General features: G+C 36.5%; 1 protein-coding gene across 4 annotated transcripts in view; it reads right to left on the bottom strand.

Moving 5' to 3' along the window:
• Positions 1-19739, bottom strand: part of PTPN4 (protein tyrosine phosphatase non-receptor type 4) — a 220278-nt gene that overhangs the window by 141835 nt on the left and 58704 nt on the right. The gene's annotated exons all lie outside the window — the stretch shown is intronic.

Genomic DNA, 19739 nt, shown 5'->3' on the forward strand with positions numbered 1-19739 from the left:
CACGCAAGTGCCCTGCATAATTATGTTTTAATGAAAGTATACCTAAACAAAACAAAACAAAACAAAACTCTTAAAACAAACAAACAAAAACACCTCCCCAAAACTGAAGTCTCCTGGGCCTAATGATTTCACTGGAGAATTCTAAGAAACATTTAAAGAAGAATTAAGAACAATTCCACTTGGGAGTGCCTGGGTGGCTCAGTGGGTTGAGTGTCCCACTTTTGATTTCAGCTCAGGTCATGGTCTCAGGGTCGTGGGATTGAGCCCCACATCTGGCTCCACATTCAGTGTAGAGTCCGCTTGTCCTTTTCCCTCCCCCTGCCTGCGCGCACTCTCCTCTCTCAAATAAATAAGTAAAATCGTTTTTTAAAAATTGTATTAAGAAAGGAAGAATTCTACTCAACCTACCACCAGAGAATCAACTTGCTCTATGAAACCAGTATAAGCAGACATCAAAACCAAAGTACAAAAAAAGAAAACTATAACCAAATACTTCTCGTGAACATAAATGCAAAATTCCTCAACAAAATATTAATAGAAAGAATTGAGCAATCCTTAAAGGATTATACACAATGACTAAGTGAGGTTTTCCAGAGATACAGGCTGGTTCAGTGTTCAAAATCAACCAGGTAAAGATGCCCTGAAAGCAGTTCCATTGACCTAGTCCCCAGCAAAACAACTACTGTTATGGAAAATAACTAAAACAAAACAAAACAAAAACAAACACACACACACACAAAACAAACCAAACAAACAAACAAACAAAACCCACACACAAACCTCAACAATTTAACGTCTTAAAGGAATTGTGGTAAGAGCATAAAACAAATGAAATAGCATTTATTCAAAAAAATGTACTGCACTAAATCTTGGTAAGAATAGGGAGTCTTTGGCACTTGAGCCATGATCCACTTTCTCTCTCTTCCTTCCAGGCCAATACTATGTAAGTTCCATTTCAGTGTGGCCAACAAGATGGGAATCCCTCTATGTTTAGATACTAGATTCTAGATCCAATCAAGGGATACAGAATCTTCACAGAAGTGGCAGGCCACCAGCATTTTTTATACATCTCGACTCTGTGTTACAGATTTTAAAACGGAAGATGGTGTGGCCAAACGTTGGAGGCCTCAACACAGCCCTCACCTGTAGAGTGGAAACTAGACTCAAACACAGAGAGCAGAAAGTACCGAAGCCATGTCTTTGCCCAGGATCAGAAGAAAGAGTAAGGAAACAGCTGATGGAGAACCTTGACATGTAACAGAATCCCCAGTAGGCAGAACAGTGACTGCCAAAGAAGGCAATAAAAATATATTTGGTAATTGAATAAGTGACAAAATGGCCTACAGAAAAATAATTAAGTTTATATAGCTTTTAAGTCCCTTTGCAAACATTCCTGGTTCTTCAGTTTCTCTGACTTCATAAGAGGACCAGTTGAACAACAAGGCATTTGAGAAAATCTCTACAGGATAGTAGTGCATCTGCACAGAAGCTAACTTACTATAAACAGTTCCCTTAAAGATGAAGAAATTGCTCCTAACAGAACTTATCTAGGTTTATCACTAGAACTTTAAGTCAATAACAACTGCCAGGCAAAACTGAGATTCCTGTTGGCAGGCCACGCACAAAGACAAATGTTTTAGACAAGTTTGTAAGAAAACACCAAGCTGCAGCACTACAAAACCTACGGCAGAGAAAAATCCTGTGGAGGGTAGGTAGTAAAATGGAAATAATAAATAGGTCACGTCCTTATTTGGGCAATTAATATGTAGCCTTGGGTAAATTCTGTTTCTACCTAGGCCAACTCTAACCTATGGGAATAGTCTAATTCATCTGTGCATTGAGGGAGGAAAGGCTAAATTTAGGCTTCCTGCTTCAACCATAGTAAGTGTAACTGATCTATCACCCACCCACCCACCCACCCACCCACATACGAGTGTATGTGTATCTTCACGGCAGAAAAAGAAAGGATTCCACACTTTAAAATATCTGAAAACAATAAAATTTGATGATTTCTGAGGCCCTTTGTTTCTAAAGATGTTCTCCTGAAGGTGAAAAAGAGGAATATTTTCACATAAGAAAAAGACAACTGCATAAGAGGTTAGCAGGTTGGAACACTGAAGGGCTGCAGGAAAGTTATTTCCATAATGTTTAGGTTAAAGTCATATTGCTCTTAGAGGATGGACTTTGGTTATATCCCTGGATGAAGTATACACAATGGGAAAGGATTTTCATTAGGAGTCTAAAGTGAGGAGAGATTCTTAACAAACAACATAAACTTTAAGAGATAACAAATACAACAATGTTGACAAGAAATGGAGATAACTTACTGAATTTAAAATTAAAATTTAGTAGGACCTTAAGGTTTCTTATTTTTTCTTTTAAGATTTTATTTATCTATTTCGAGAGAGAAAGAGACAGAGAGAGAGCATGCACACAAGCAGGGGGAGCAGCAGACAGAGGGAGAAGCAGTCTCCCTGCTGAGCAAGGAACCCAATGTGGGACTCAATCCCGGGACCCTGGGATCATGACCTGAGCTGAAGGCAGACGCTTAATCAAATGAGCTACCCAGGCATCTCAAGAACTTCTTTATTTGGCCTGGAATGAATTTATAAAACAAGAGGAAGGAAACAAATATTACAGTACTCCAAATGTAAACTATACCTTCTACAGTTAAAAAACTGCTTTCTTTTCCTATACAGAAGTCAGAGAAAAGGTTCTGCATAAGGAGAAAGAACCTCAAGATGTAAGAATTATGGCTAGCAAAGTGAGTAACAATTAACAATAGAGATGGCCAACAGTTACCAAACACTTGATGTGTCAGACACTATTGTAAGTGAACATGTATTGATTCATTTAATTATCATGACAACTCTATGAGGTAGATCCTGTTAAGACTCTAATTTAAAGAAACTGAGACACAGAAAATAAACACAGATTTCTAAAGATCACAAAAGTAGTAGCAAAACATACATTCTACCCAAATTATCTAGACCAAGAGCTATGCTTATAGCCACCATAAAAATACTGTTTTATGGAATTATTTTGCCATTATCAACAATGGAAGACTATTTATACTTAATCTTCCCATCTGAAAGGAAAATTTTTAAAGCTGAAAATATACAATTGCTTTGTATAATCCATTTAAAAATACCAACTTTCCTTTCCAGCAATATGGCAGAGTAGATAATCTAAGAACTCTTTACAACAAAATCCCTAGAGATGCTGGATAAAATGTAATAAACATTCCTTTAATTGTATAGCTGGGCAGAAAAGAAGCCTGCAGCATAAAGAAAGGAGGAAATAGAACACTTAAAAGCTGTGCTAGGACTGCCATGGAAAGGCTTGTTAAAGAATGAGGAGTCATGGCGCCTGGATGGCTCAGCTGGTTGAGCACCTGCCTCTTCAGTTCTGCTTGGGTTGTGATTTTGGGGTCGTGGGATTGAGTCCCATGTCGGGCTCCTTGCTCAGCAGTGAGGGAGATTCACTACCCCTCCCTCTACCCTTCCCCATTCATACACACATGCACATTCTTTCTGGAAAGTAAGTATTTTTAAAAAAAGAATAAGCAATTTAAGTTTATCACACACAGGTGAAACAATGAGTAGGCCATGGGCTCAAACAGGGTTAAGATACAGGACTAAGACTTTTCCACTGAAACTCGGATGGTGGCATTAATAATGAAAGTCACACTAAGGGAGAAAAAATCCTCCCACCAGCCCAGGATGAAATTAAAGAAGTGTTTCTGCCTCTACCTGGGATCCCCCTGAAAAGGAAACATCTACCCTGAAAATTCACAAACACAAGGCCCTCACATGGGTCTAAAGTTTGAGTTTATATCATTTATTGCTTGTAGGTTCCCAAAGGTGAATAATTATGATAGAATACTAGTCCTGGGTGAAAATAAAACACCCCTTAAGGAACATATCCTTAACCCAGACTACAGACGATTCCCAGAGATAATGCTTATCAGAAGACAAGGTCAGAATCCAAAATTATAAAACATTAATGGAATCAAGAGCAGAAGTCAGGAAAGCTGAATTACATTTCTTTTAAAACTTCAAATAAAAGAACTATAAAAACTATAAACTTGGGCGCCTGGGTGGCTCAGTGGGTTAAGCCGCTGCCTTCGGCTCAGGTCATGATCTCAGGGTCCTGGGATCGAGTCCCGCATCGGGCTCTCTGCTCAGCAGGGAGCCTGCTTCCTCCTCTCTCTCTCTGCCTGCCTCTCTGCCTACTTGTAATCTCTCTCTGTCAAATAAATAAGTAAAAAAATCTTTAAAAAAAAAAAACAACTATAAACTTAATGAGTAAAATCATTAAAAATATAAAAGGATTTTCTCTAATACAAAGACTTATTATAAAGCTAAAATAATTAAGACAGTGTTGATTGGCAAAAACTGATGAAGAGATCCATTGTGTAGGGGAAAGAGGCCAGAAAACAGACCCACACAAACTTTATTTTCAACAGACTACTACTAAAGGGCACCGGGAAAAGGAAGTTCTTTTCAATAGGATGCCAGTGAACCAACCAGATTTTCATATGGAAAGAATAAAACTTAACACAAATCAACACTTCACCATACTCCCAAATTACTTATACATGGTTTGAAAAAATTAAGGAGACACAGGCCTCTAATAAGACTGAATAATAACAACAATAAATTAACAAGAACAAAAATGCAAAACAGAGCACAAGGACCTAAAACAATGAAAGGAAATCAGTAAGCTGTTTAAAATCTCACACCTAAAGGGCACATAAAGCATTATGATATCTGTGAAGTTCTAACCTTCAAAGAATACACAATCTTCATTTACCTAAACCATTCCAAAGAACAGAAAAACAGGAAATGTTACCCAATTACTCTTACGATTCTACTTCAAAGGGGAATAAAACAGTAAAAGAACATATAAAGGCAAATCACATTAATGAACAGAGATGCAAAAATCTCAAATAAAATACTAGCAAACTGAATTTGGCATCACAATATAAAAAGATTCAAAGATTCGGGGGAGGATTTAGTATCACAAAAACTAAACACATAATAATGTAACATTAACAGAATGAAGGAGAAAAAGTATACAAATACCTTCTTACTCAAAGGGGGAGAAAATAAAATGAAACCACATAAACAAAGTTTGCTGTAACAAAACACAAAGAAGGGCATTTGATAAAAGGGGGTCAATTCAAAAAGAAAATACACCATTAATAAATATTTACTCATCCAACATAGGAGTACCTAAATGTATGAAGCAAATACTAAAAGATAAAAAGGGAGAAAATGACAATAACACAGTAATAGTAGGGAACTTTACTACGTCCACTTACATGGAAAAGACTGATCAACCAGACAGAAAATCAATAAGGAAAGAGTGGCCTTAAACAACACATTAGACCAGATTAACTGAGTAGATATATAGAGCACTTTGACACATGTTCCTTTCAAGTGCACATGGAACATTCTCTACGATAAATAGTATGTTGGCCCACAAAACAAGTCTCAATAAATTCAAGAAGACTAAAATCATATCAAGCATCTTTCTAGCCACAACAGTATAAAACTAGAAATCAATTACAAGAAGAAAACAAGAAAAAATACAAATACGTGTAGATTAAACAACACACTACTAAACAAACCATGGGTGAACAAAGAATCAAATAAGAAACAAAAAAATATCTTGAGACAAATGAAAATGGAAACACAACCTTCAAAAATCCATGGGATGTCACAAAACCATTTCTAAGAGGAAAGTTGACAGTGATAAAGGCCTACCTAAAGAAAGAAAAAAAGTCCCAGATACACAATTTAATCTTACTCCTAAATGAACCAGAAAAGGAAGAACAAACAAAGCTCAGAAAGGAAGGAAATAGTAAATATCAGAGCAGAAATAAATCTCCTGGGTGGCTCAGTCGTTCAGAGTCTGCCTTCCACTCAGGTCATGATCCCAGCATCCTGGCATCAAGTCTGGCATTGGGCTACCTGCTCAGCGGGAAGTTTGCTTCTCCCTCTCCCTCTACCCCTACCCCCACTTGTGCACACTCTCTCGCTCTTTCTTTCTCAAATAAATAAAATCTTAAAGAAAGAAATGAAACAGACTTCAAAAAAACAAAACAAAACAGAAAAGACCATGAAACTAATAGGTTGTTTAAAAAAAATAATAAATCTCTAACAGGAACCATGCAAAAAAAAGGGGGGGACAAATAAAATCAGAAATGATGACACTACAATTGACCCTTCAGAAATACAAAGGATGATAACAGACTACTACAAACAAATATATGCCAACAAATTGTAAAACCTAGAAGAAATGGATAAATTCCTAAAAACAATGACTTACAAAGACAGAATCACAAAGAAATAAAAGATCTGAATAGACTAACTGCAAGTATTGAAATTAAATCTGTAATTTAAAAACTCCGAAAACCCTAACGCCCAGAACCAGAGCGTTTCACAGGTGAATTCTACCAAACGTTGAAAACTCAGTACCGAGCCTTCTCAAATTATTTAAAAAATTAAAATTAAAAAAAAAAAATAAATGAAGAGGAAAGAATGCTTCCAAAATCATTTTATGGAGCCAGATTTCCTAATATCAAAATAGGACAAAGACAAAACAATAAAACAAACATGCTGGTAATCCTTGATGAACACAGATACAAAAATCCTCAACAGCAGGTATCTGCAAACTGAATTCAACAATATACTGAAAGGATCATAACCAGGACAAAGTGGGATTTATTACAGGGAAACAAGAATAATTCAACATCTGGGGGCGCCTGGGTGGCTCAGTGGGTTAAAGCCTCTGCCTTCAGCTCAGGTCATGGTCCCAGGGTTCTGGGATTGAGCCCCGCATCAGGCTCTCTGCACAGCAGGGGGCCTGCTTCCCCTGCTCTCTCTGCCTGCCTCTCTGCTTACTTGTGATCTCTGTCTGTTGAATAAATAAATAAAATCTTAAAAAAAAAAAAAAGAAGAATTCAACATCTGTAAATCAATCTAAGTGATACACCACATCAACAAAGGATGAAAATCATATGGGCATCTTTGTAGATGCAGACAAAGCACTTGACAAAATTCAACATCTACTTATGATAAAAAGTCTCAACATTAAGTGAGCATAGAAGAAACATACATAATAAAGGCTACATATGAAAAATCCATGATGAACGTGGTACTCGATGTTGAAAAGCTGAAAGCTCCTCCTCTAAGACGAAGACAAGGATAACCACTCTGATCTGTTACTCTAATCTGTTACTGAGATATTAAAAAAAAAAAAAAAAAAAAAAAAGGTAGAAACAACAATCCAAAACAAAGTGAAATCAGGAAGCCTAGCTATTCAAAAATGCTAAAGTCAATTTCTAGCCCTTATGTTTCTAGCTTCTACTTTAACCAAAGGATACATATGGGAATCAAAAGTGATACCAGGGTCCATTCAGGTTGGAAATACAAGAGACCCACAAACTTTATATTGGTAAAAGTAAACAACAACAACAAAAATCATACCATATAGAATGGCACAGAAAAATATAAGAAATTAAAAAGTAAAAGTATAACTTGCCTACCTGGTCAGAATTCATGCTACAATGTGGTCTGAGAACCCCAAGTGAAAAATACAAGAGATCCTGGGATGACGGTGCCCTCAACTCACTGGCAAAGGCACATAAAAGTCTTCTCTGGAAAAAATCAATTTTCAACCAGGACTCAAACAGAGACTGGCAGGCAGAGAAGATATAAAATACATGACCTAACTGTATGCTGTCTCCAAGAAATTCCAAATATAAAGATTTGGTAGGTTGAAAGTAAATGATGGAAAAGATATTCGATGTAAACATTAATCAAAAGAAAAGATGAGTGAATATATTACTATCAGATAAAATAAACTGAAATGAGAAAATAAAACTTACCAGAGACAAAGCAGACATTTTAGAATGACAAGAGTAAATCCACTACCAGGACACAAAAGTCCTAAATGTGTCTGCAACTAAAACAATCTTGAAAGAGAAAAACAAATGTTGAAATATATTTCTCAATTTCAAAACTTATTATGAAACGAATTAAAACAATGTTGTGTTCATATAAGGGGAGATACTGAAATATAAAAGAATATAAAATTGAGAGTCCAAAAAAATAACTCTTATATTTACCACGGATTGGTTAACAAGGGTGTCAAGAGAACTCAAATGGGAATGATTTTGTCTATTCAAAAAATGGTGTTGGGACCACGCTCTTACACTGCACATAAAAATAAACTCAAAATGGATTAAAGAGGAATGCTTGGGTGGCTTAGTAGGTTAAGTGTGTCTGCCTTTGACTCAGATCATGATCCCAGGGTCTGGAGCCTGCTGCTCCCTCTCACTCTGCCCCACTACTCCCTGCTCCTGCTTACTCTGTCTCAAATAAAAAGAAATAAAATCTTTTAAAAAAATGGATTAAAGATCTAAATGTGTGACCTGAAACCATAAAAATCCTAAGAGAGAGGACAGGCAGTAATTTCTCTCATATCAGCCGTAGCAACATTTTTCTAGATATGTCTTCTGGGACAAGGAAAATCAAAGTTAAAATAAACTATGAGGACTACATCAAAATAAAAAGCTTCTGCACAGCAAAGGAAACAACCAACAAAACTAAAAGGCAACCTACTGAATGGGAGGCTGTATTTGCAATGACGGATCCGATGAAGGTTTAGTATCCAAAGTATTTTTAAAAAATGATACAACTCAAGAGCCAAAATAATCCAATTAAAATATGAGCAAAAGATGTGAATAGGCATTTCTCAAAGAAGACATACAGATGGTCAACAATATATGAAAAGACTGTCAACATCACTCATTACCATTTGAATGCAAATCATGGCTAAAATTAAAAAACTCTTGCTCGCTCTCTCTCAAAAAAAGAAAAAAGGATATACACAACCCTATATTTATTGCACCATTATTTACATAGTCAAATTATGGAAGCAGTCCAAGTGCCCACTGATAAATGAATGGATAAAGAAGAGGTGATACACACACACACACACACACACACACACACATTATTCGACCAGAAAAAGGAATGAAATCTTGTCATGTGCAACAACATGAGTGGAGCCAGAGTGTATAATACTAAGTGAAATAAGTTAGTCAGGAAAAGATAAATACTGTATTATTTCACTCATATGCAGATTTTAGGAAATAAAACAAATGAGCAAGGGGGAAAGAAAGAGAAGGAGAGAGAGACCAATCAAGAAGCAGACTCTTAACTACAGAGAACAAACTAATGGTTACCAGAAGGGAGGCAGGTGGGAGGTGAAATAGGTGATGGAGATTAAGAGTACACTTACTGTGATGAGCATCGGATAATGTACAGAACTGGTGAATCATAATGTTGTACCCCTGACACAAATATAACACTGTACATTAACTAGACTGAAATTAAAATTAAAAACTTAATTTTAAAAATGGTGTTGGGACAACTGGATATCTACAAGCTAAAGAATGAAACTGGATCCCCACCACTCACCATATAAAAAGTGACCTCCAAATGGACTACCGGCATAAAATTAATAGTTACCACCATAAAACCCTTTGAAGAAAACAGGAGTAAATCTTTGTGACCATGGCCAAGGAAATGGCATTTCAGATAGGACACCAAAAGCATATGACAAAAGAAAAAAATAAACTGTAATTCATTAAAGATAAAAAAAGTTTTTGTGTTTCAAAAAAGGATACCGTTAAGAAAATGAAAAGACAACCTATGGCATGCAAGAAAATATTTGTTAATTACTTATCTGATGAGTGACATGAATCCAGAAGATATGAAGAATTCTTAAAACTCATTATAAAAAGGCAAATAATTATAAAATGAGCATGGAATTTGAATAGACATTTCTACAAAGAAGATATACAAAAGGCTAGTAATCCCATGAAAAGATTAAAAGTTAAAAGACAAGAAATCATTAAGAAAGCAAATACCAATCATACCTATCAAAGAAACCTGGCAGAAATTCTTACATCAAATAAAACAGATTTTTAAAAACACTGCTAAGCATCAAGAAAATCGTTACACCACATAATGATAAAAGGTGCAATTTGCCAAAACAATATACCAATTCTTAACTTTTACGCACCAGTGTAATTCCAAAAATACAGTGTAAGCCACAATTTTAAAAAATTACCTCATACCTACTAAGATGGCTACGATTTTTTAAAAAGTGGAAAATAGGGTGCCTGGGTGGCTCAGTTGGTTAAAGACTCTGCTTTCGGCTCAGGTCATGATCCCAGGGTCCTGGGATTGAGCCCTATATCGGGTTCTCTGCTCAGCAGGGAGCCTGCTTCCCCCCTCTCTCTCTCTCTGCCTGCCTCTCTGACTACTTGTCATCTCTGTCTGTCAAATAAGTAAATAAGATCTTTTAAAAAAAAAAAAAGTGGAAAATAACAAGTGTTGGCAAATATATGGAGAAATTGGAGCTCTTAAACAATGCTGGTTGGAAGGTGAAATGGTGCAGCCATTATGGAAAATATTTTTGTAGTTCCTTAAAAGCTAAAAGCATGATCCAGCATTTACACTCCTGGGTATATACCCCATGGAATGGAAAACAGGGACTTATTTAGATACTTGTATGTTACTATTCATTGCAACATTATTCACAAGAGGTGGTAAAAACAACCCAAGTGTCCATCAACAGTTGAACAGACAGACAAAATGTGGTATATCTATACAACGGAACATTTTTTCAAGAACAAGAAGGAATAAAGTTCTGATACATACTACATGGAATCTCAAAACATTATGCTAAATGAAACAAGCCATATATAAAAGAACAAATATTGTATGATTTCACTTAGATATCCAGAATACACAAATCCACAGATTTGGTGTCAGGGGAAAATGGGACATTTACTATTTAATGGTTACACAGTTTCTGTTTGGAGTGATGGAAAACGTTTTAGAAACAGTGGTAATGGCTGCAAAACAGTGTGATGTAATCAATACAAATGAACTGTACCCTCAGAAATGGTTAAAGTGGTAAATTTTATGTTATATATATTACAATATTCAAAATTTAATATTGCAATATACCCAAAACCACTGAATTGTACAATGACAAGGATGAACTGTACACTTTAAAAACGAAGTATATCTCAGTAAAGCTGTTTAAGCATACACGGAACAAAGTTGACAGATCCTACAAAGAGGAACTGACAAATAGTTCCTACGCAGGAGATTTTAGCAAAAGTCAACAAAACTGGGGCACCTGGGTAGCTCAGTTCGTTAAGTTGCTGCCTTCGGTTCAGGTCATCACCCCAGGGTCCTGGGATCTAGCCCCGCATCGGGAATCCCTGCTCAGCAGGAAGCCTGCTTCTCCCTCTCTCTCTGCCTACCTCTCTACTTCTGCTCTCTGTCTCTCTTTCTGTGTCAAATAAATAAATAAAATCTTAAAAAAAAAAAAAAAGTCAACAAAACTACTGGCAAACCGCAGAGTGAGATTAAAAACTGGAAACGCAAGTGGTCAATAATTAAATGGGAAACACCACCACCAACTTTCAGTATTTCATTTCTAGGTATGATGTATGCCTAGGTATTTGTAAATATCTTTTAGCAGTTTATGGAAATTCTTTCCTATTTCTAGTGTACTACGTTTTTGTTTTTTAATATGCTGGGTAATTGATCATATGGATTTTTTCCTTTATACTTTATATTCTCAAAATTAACCTAACTTGGTATAAACACATAAGAGTATTTTTGTACAGGCATATATAGTTTTAATTTGTTAATAATTGGTGTGGAAACTTTGCTCAGATTAGTCTAAAATACTCCTTTATGATCTGACTAGCTGTTAATATGGAAGTTATGCTGCTTTGCAAAATGAATTGTAAACTGCTACTTTTTATTCACTGGAAGAGTGAGATTGGTGTTATTTTTTTAAATGCTGAAAAAATTAATTAGTGGAAGGTAAAACTGCAATACTACAACACAAGCATCAAAATGGCTAAAATGTAAAAATAACAAGTGTTGTGATGTAATGAGCACTGGGTGTTCTATAAGACTGATGAATCACTGAACTCTACCTTTGAGAAACCTATAATACACTACATGTTAATTAATTGAATTCAAATGTAAAAAAATCATAAAAAATAAAAATATCAGATGTTGGTGAGGATTTAGAACACATGTAACTCTCGTAAACTGCTGGTGGAAGTGTACATGCAAAACCGTTTCGCAATATCTGACCCAGCCTTTCTACTCTTAGATATCTGCCCAACAGAAGTATGTATGTTTATATATATGAATATATATATGAATATATATGAATATACATATATGTGTAAGTAATGCATAGAGCTGCAGCATTCATAGTAGCCCCACAGCGCAAACAAATCAAGGGTCCACAAACAATTCATTGGATAAATTCTGGTATATTCGTGCAATGATATCTCACTATTGTTTTATGGCAAACACACCAAAATATTTTTTAAATAGTATTAATATCTCATGCTTCTGTGGGTTGACGGGCCCAGCTTTGGTTCTTACTTGTGGTTCCAGTTAGATGGCAGCTAATAAATTCATCTGAAGTTTGAAAGTACAATCATGTACAAGATGGCTCACTCACATGGTTGGGAACTGTAACCGACTGCTGGCTAAAATATCACCTGGGGCTGTTAACGAGAAAGCCTATATATATATGGCCTCTCCATACGGTACAGACTTCGCACAGCAAGACAGCTGGATTCTGAGACTGCTGCAAGAGTGTAAGTTCTAAGAGACCCAGCTAGAATGTGCAAGGCTTCATGTCACAGAGTCTTCTTTACTGCCATGGACAAAACGAATCACAAAGACCAAACAAAATTCAGGAGTGAGGAATTCTGCAAGTGTGAATACTAAGAGGTATAGTTCATTGAGGGGCCATTTTTGGAAACTGGCTACCAGAAATGGAGTATTATACAGAAGGGGGGGTAATATTTAGGCAGAACTATATATGAAACTGTGGACACCAACACACAAAAACAGCAATTTCAAATGATTTATTCTAATAACAGTAAAAAACAGACAAAACTAATCTATGTCAGTCTGGTGACTGCTCTGGGCTAGTAGTGAAAAGTAATAAGAAGGAAGTACAAAGGATGCTTCTAACATATTGATAATATTCTGTATCTTGATTCAATGGTGGTTTCACAGAAGATTTAACTTCATAATTCTTGTCAATCTTACATTTAGGATTTCTTTTAAGTAGACTCCACGCTCAATATGGGGCTTGAACTCATGACCCCAAGATCAAGAGTTGCATGCACTACTGATTGAGCCAGGTAGGCGCCCCTAAGATTTGATTTTTATTTTATGTATGTTATACTTCAAATAAAAAGTTCATTCTGCTCTTTGTGATTACTAAAACCCTCAATGAAACATGATTCATAATCATTTAGACTGGGAAAATTTTGTTTTACCAAGGAAAATTAGCAAGCAAGTGGCCCAGTGGGGACTCTAATATATTTTCTGTTTTCTTTTAGAGTTTTATTTATCTGTCAGAGAGAGAAAGAGAGCGCGCGCACCAGCAGAGAGAACAGCAGGCAGAGGGAGAAGGCGGCTCCCTGCTGAGCAAGGAGCCTGATGTGGAACTCGATCCGGGGACCATGGGATCACGACCTGAGCTGAAGGAAGATGTTTAACTGACTGAGCTACCCAGGTATCCCATCTAATGTATTTCTTGCTGATGCACACAAAAGTTGCAAATAGTAGAAACCCCCTATTTCAAAATTAGTCCCCAAAACATCCTACTTTCCTTCTTTGCCTTCCTTTAAAGGTGAACTAAAATAGATTTTTTCACAGGGAGATGAGAGCACTGGTCTGTCTTAATATAGTCATTCTCATTTACCCAGTTATTAATACGCAAATGCACAATGCAATCTATCAAATGAAGAAGAAATGTTTGTGTATAGGAGTGTGGTAAGGGGCAAAACAAAATCTCTTGACTCCTAACTTTCAAAAGTAAGAACACCCAATTGGTAGAAAACTGCAACTAAAAGAAGATTCTTTCAACAAATAAATGTATTAATCAAAAAATCTTCATTTAACACTAATTTTGGAGCACAGTTTCTCAACCAACTTTGGCACTTAGGACATTTCATGTCAGATAATTCTGGGAGCAGAAGGCTATCCCGTGTATTACAGAATGTTTAGCTGCATCCCTGGTTTCTACCCACCAGATGCCAGGAGCTCCTACCAACTGTGACAACCAAAATGTTTTGACATTGCCAAATGTCCCTTGGGGCAGGGAGAGCAGGTACAAAATCAGTCCCATTTGAGAATTATCACTACAGACGTACACAGGCTCAAAACTCTTGCTAAAGACAACACCTGTAAAACTATACATTAGTTTCACATTTTTTAGAAAAATACTGAACAGAAAACCTACTCTATGAGTGAGAACATCAAATATAATATAGCTGTGAACATGGATTTTCATTATGTCCCATTTAGTACATGTAATGAATAAACAGGAAAATGTGCTCTATAAGTAATGGCTAATTGCAGAATATTAGTAAGGCCAAGGCAGTCTTCAATCCCTCCCAACTGTGTTTTTTTGTAAGGACAGAAACTACAAACTGGATTCCAAATTATCTTGTGTACTCTTGTATAATATAGATTTCTGAGCCCCAAAACAGACCTATGAAATTGAGATTTGGAGATAGCAATGTGAACTTCTATCCTTAAGAGCCCACGATTAAATTCCTATACATACAAAATTATAAGAAAAACAGCACCAGGGAATACTTATCTCCAATCTTTCGTGACCACAACTTTTAACATATCTGTAATCTATGTCACTGATCAGAAGAAGATACAGAGAAGGAACACACCAGTCAACCAACAGCAGATGGTGAGGAAGATAAAAGCATCAGTTTGAAGAGTCAGAGGGCCAGGATTTTGGTCTTCATCTGTGAAAGCTCTAAGGAAAAACAGCACGATTCTGAATGATTACTATTATCTGACAGATACAAAGCTAAAACTAAGACGAGAGCCATACTCAGTAAAGTTATCCAACAAAATACTAATTTGGATATACAAAAGAAACCTGTTTCTAGAGAAACATATTCTAAATATTATACAAACAATAAAAAATAAAAGCATAGTCATGTGATATCTAGGTTAAGCAAGAGAACATACTGACAAGCAGGAAAATTTCTACAGATGAGAAGCTGAGAGTCAGTCAAGTGTCACTTTATAGAAACAAGTATCAAAGTAGGAAAGATCCTACACAACTACCAAAGAAAAACTTGTTCTAGTATAACGTAGCTAAGAAAAGATTTATATTCAATTTCTGGTACAGACCAACATGAAATAAGCACAGTAGAAGCTACTTTTTTCACTGATTACAACTAAAGACTTGAGATAAAAATATATAAAGCAATTATATAAGCAATCCAAAAAAGTAAATTACAGCAGGCAGAGTGGAGAGGCAAAACTGCAATCTGAGATATGGTTCACTTCCCAGGTGTTCTTTTGGTCCCCTTTCTTTAATTTTCTTTTCTTCAACCTTTGACTCAAAGATGGGTCGAATTAGGGAACTACACAGTAGGCACGGCAGCAAAAGAAGAGAAAGGAAAAGAAGGAGCCCTGTGAACTGAAGAGTGTGTTGCAGGGGGACACATTTTCCTCTCTACCAGCTTTGCCCCAGGGACAACCCCAGTTATATAATGGCATGGCCATGGTGATGATACTGTAGGAACTAAAACACCCAAGAGAACACCCATCTCTGTACAGAGGAACAGGAAAAAAGGGTTTTTTGAAGAGTAGGGAGCAATGTCTGCTTGTTTATTTTTTATACTTCACTTTTCTCTCAGCTCTACACCCTAAGGCAATCCTACAGCACTGCCCAACAAAGAAAGACTGCACTACACAGAAAAGAATCTCAACCCTCTGAGCACAGTAATTATGAAAAGTGGCCACCGAATCCAGAAAATGTGGAGAAAAGCCTGCAAAATTTGGAGACTAAAAATCAACATAAGTCCTGGGCTCCTGCCAAAGCTGTGCGTGTGCTGAATACACCTAAAGAACCACGGCAGTGACTGAGAACTGAGCTCCAGCATCAGCCTCAAACTAGCCCTTCAATGCTGCATGCCAAGTCAGATCCAAAGATCACAGGCTTTGGAACTAAATTCAGGTTGGAATACTAAAAATACTCAAATAATCCAAATGATGGCAAGAAAGGAAGAAGAAACAAAAAACAGAAGGGATAAACAAAAGAACTTAAAAATGGAAGGACTAGGGGCGCCTGGGTGGCTCAGTGGATTAAGCCGCTGCCTTCAGCTCAGGTCATGATCTCAGTGGCCTGGGATCGAGCCCCGCATCGGGCTCTTTGCTCAGCGGGAGCCTGCTTCTCTCTCTCTCTCTCTCTCTGCCTGACTCTCCACCGACTTGTGATCTCTCTCTCTGTCAAATAAATAAATAAAATCTTTAAAAAAAAAAAAATGGAAGGACTAAATTGAATGAATTCAATAATTTCATTACATTTAAATTAAAAGACATTAACTGTCAGGCTGTATTTTTAAAGATGACCCAATTATACACTGCCTACTAAATTTCCACTTTAATATAAAAATGTACATATTAATATTGTACATATATGTATGTATATGTATGTATGTAATAATATGTACACAGTAATACATATTAATATAATAATAATACAATGAAGAGACACAATATGCAAACACTACTCAAATGGAAGATGAAGAGTACTGACAAGAAAGAAAGAAAGAACGAACGAACGAACAGAAGAAGAAAGAAAATGACCAGGGATAAAGACAGACATTACATAATGATAAACGAGTTAACTCACCAAGAAGAAGTAACAACCATAAATAGATAATACAACAGAGGTAATACAAATACAAGAGGTGAAACTAACATAATTGATACACAAATGTTCAATTACACAATTATAGTTGAAGACTTAACATTCCTCCTCAAAAAACTGACAGAGCAAAGCAAAGAGAGAAATCAGCAAGGTTATAAAAACACTGAGTCAATAACCTAACTGACATTTACAGACCTCTCCATGCAAAAAAAGCAAAATGTACATTTTTTTCCAAGGGCTATACCATTCACTAAAATATGCCATAAATCTTATCAAATTTAAAATAATCCTTATTAAAGCAAACCTTATCAAATTTAAAAGAACAGAAATTATACAAAGCACACTCACTAAACATAATGAAATTAAAATCAAAATTAGTAAAAGGGGATTGAAAAATCCTCAAATATCTGTAATCCAACATAAATGTAAATAAACCATGAAAGAATGAAAGACACAAAAACAATAGTAAATCCTAAAGGAACATCAATATGTACAAAACTGATTAAGATACAGAATGTGATCAGAGATATAAGAGCTTTCCTTAAAAGAAGGTAGCAGTTCTAACAACTGTTAGAAGTGAAACACAGTAAGCCTTGAGAAGCTAATTTCTCAACTACATGATAAACTCTGAGTAAGCAATTTAAGTAGAAGAATGAGGGCTGAGGCAAGGTTGTAGTATCTATTTTTCAACCTTTATTAAACTACAGTTGACAAATAAAATTGTATGTATTTAAGAAGTACAACGAGACACTTTGATATACGTACACATTATGGAATAACTAGACTACAAAATTACTACTTACCAAGTAAGTAAGATGACGTTATAGTCTGCCAAAACACACATAAAATAGAATTGGGAAGGGGAGGTAAACTGAAAAAATAAACACCTGATTTAAATGCAAATACAAGGAGGTAGTTTCAAATTTCATTGTAAACAATCATCCATTTTTGTTCTAATTATTAAGGAGAAAGAATAAGCAACTTACTGCTTGAAATGTTAAGGCAAATTAAGTAAACTTCCAAAGCAGAGAGCATCAGAACCAGCCCTGTTCACTGGTGAATTATACCAAACATGTTAGAAAAAAGTGTATCAATTCTCTCCGATTCCTTTCAGAGGGTAGAAGCAGAAAGATTACTTCTAAACTCACTCTATGAAGCCAGCATTACATCTCCATCAGAGCTCTACATGACCAGGCACATTGTCAGTGAGCAGTAATTCTAAAAGAAATCTTTTTCTCTGAGCAGGTCTCAATAATGGGTTTAAAATATTCACTAAACCATGTTGTAAACAAATGTGCTATATCCAGGCTTTGTTTTCCTATTTATGCATCACAGGGAGAACTGATTTAGCATAATTCTTAAAGACCAGAGGATTTTTAAAAAAGATTTTATTTATTTATTTGACAGAGACACAGGGAGAGAGAGACTACAAGCAGGGGGAGTGGGAGACAGAGAAGCAGGCTTCCCTCTGAGCAGGGAGCCCAATATGCGGCTCAATCCCAGGACCCCAGGATTATGACCTGAGCCAAAGGCAGATGCTTAACGACTAAGCCACCCAAGGACCTGAGGATTTTCTGAATAATCAATGAGCACAGGCTTCAAATTAAAGTCATGAGCTGCATTAGCCCCTAGCAAGAGAGTCAGCCTGTCCACTGAAGCTTTGAAGCCAAGAACTGACTTCTCTCTAGCTGTCAAAGTCCTAGATGGGATCTTCTTGCAAAAGAAGGCTGTTTTGTCTACTTTGAAAATCTGTTGTTTAGTGTAGCTACACTTTCAAGTAGCTAGATCTTCTGGAATAACTGGCTGCTTTACCTTGTAGAAAATGGCCTTTACATTACATTAGCAAAATGGCCTCCTTCCTTAAGTCTCAAGAAACTACCTTGCTAGCTTCAAACTCTTCTTCTACAGCTTCCTCACCTCTCTTAGCCTTCAGAGAATTGAAGAGAGTTAGGGTTTTGCTCTAGATTAGGCTTCGGTTTAAGGGAATATTGTGCCCAGTTTGATCTTCTATTCAGACCATTCAAACTTTCTCTTTATCAGCAATAAGGATATTTTATTCTCTTATCATTTGTGTGTTCACTGGAGTAGCATTTTTAATCTTCTTAAAGAATTTTCCTGGGGCGCCTGGGCGGCTGAGTGGGTAAAAGCCCCTGCCTTCGGCTCGGGTCATGGTCCCAGAGTCCTGGGATTGAGCCCCGCATCGAGCCCCGCATCGCATCGAGCCCCGCATCGGGCTCTGCTCAGCAGGGAGCCTGCATCCTCCTCTCTCTATCTCTGCCTGCGTCTCTGCCGACCTGTGATTTCTCTCTGTCAAATAAATAAATAAAATCTTTAAAATAAAATAAAATAAAATAAAATAAAATAAAATAAAATAAAATAAAATAAAACTCCAGTATTGTTTGGGGTAGCAATAGTATCTAAAATACTCAGCACTGGGGTGGCAGGCTGGCTCAGTCAGTAGAGGATGTGACTCTTGATCTCAAGGTCGTTGTGAGTTTAAGCCCCGTTGGCATCAAGCCTACTTTAAAAAATTTTTAAAATAAAATAAAGTACCCAGCCCTTGCAGCCCCAATGAGGGCATGTGACTAAATTTTGGCCATTAAGACGTAACTAGAAGCTACAGGGTAGAATTTATAAGCAATGCTCCTTAAGACTCGGGAACAAAACTGGCATGTGCCCTTTCTGCTTCTCCATTTTCCCCTACTTATAAGCAGAAAGAGTTAGAGGTTCCTTGGAAAATGAAGAGAGACAGAACTTTCTTGACATAAGAAAAGTCATTTTAGGCTCCCAGCCATCTTGTGAAAGGATTGAAGAGCAAAGAGCCACTATCAGGACAGGATATAACCTATGCATATCAGGGATAATAAATCAATGGTAAGACTCCCAGTGCCAACTCAAAAGTTAAGACT

Source organism: Mustela nivalis (genome assembly GCF_964662115.1).
Source record: "Mustela nivalis genome assembly, chromosome: 11".
Classification (NCBI taxonomy): domain Eukaryota; kingdom Metazoa; phylum Chordata; class Mammalia; order Carnivora; family Mustelidae; genus Mustela; species Mustela nivalis.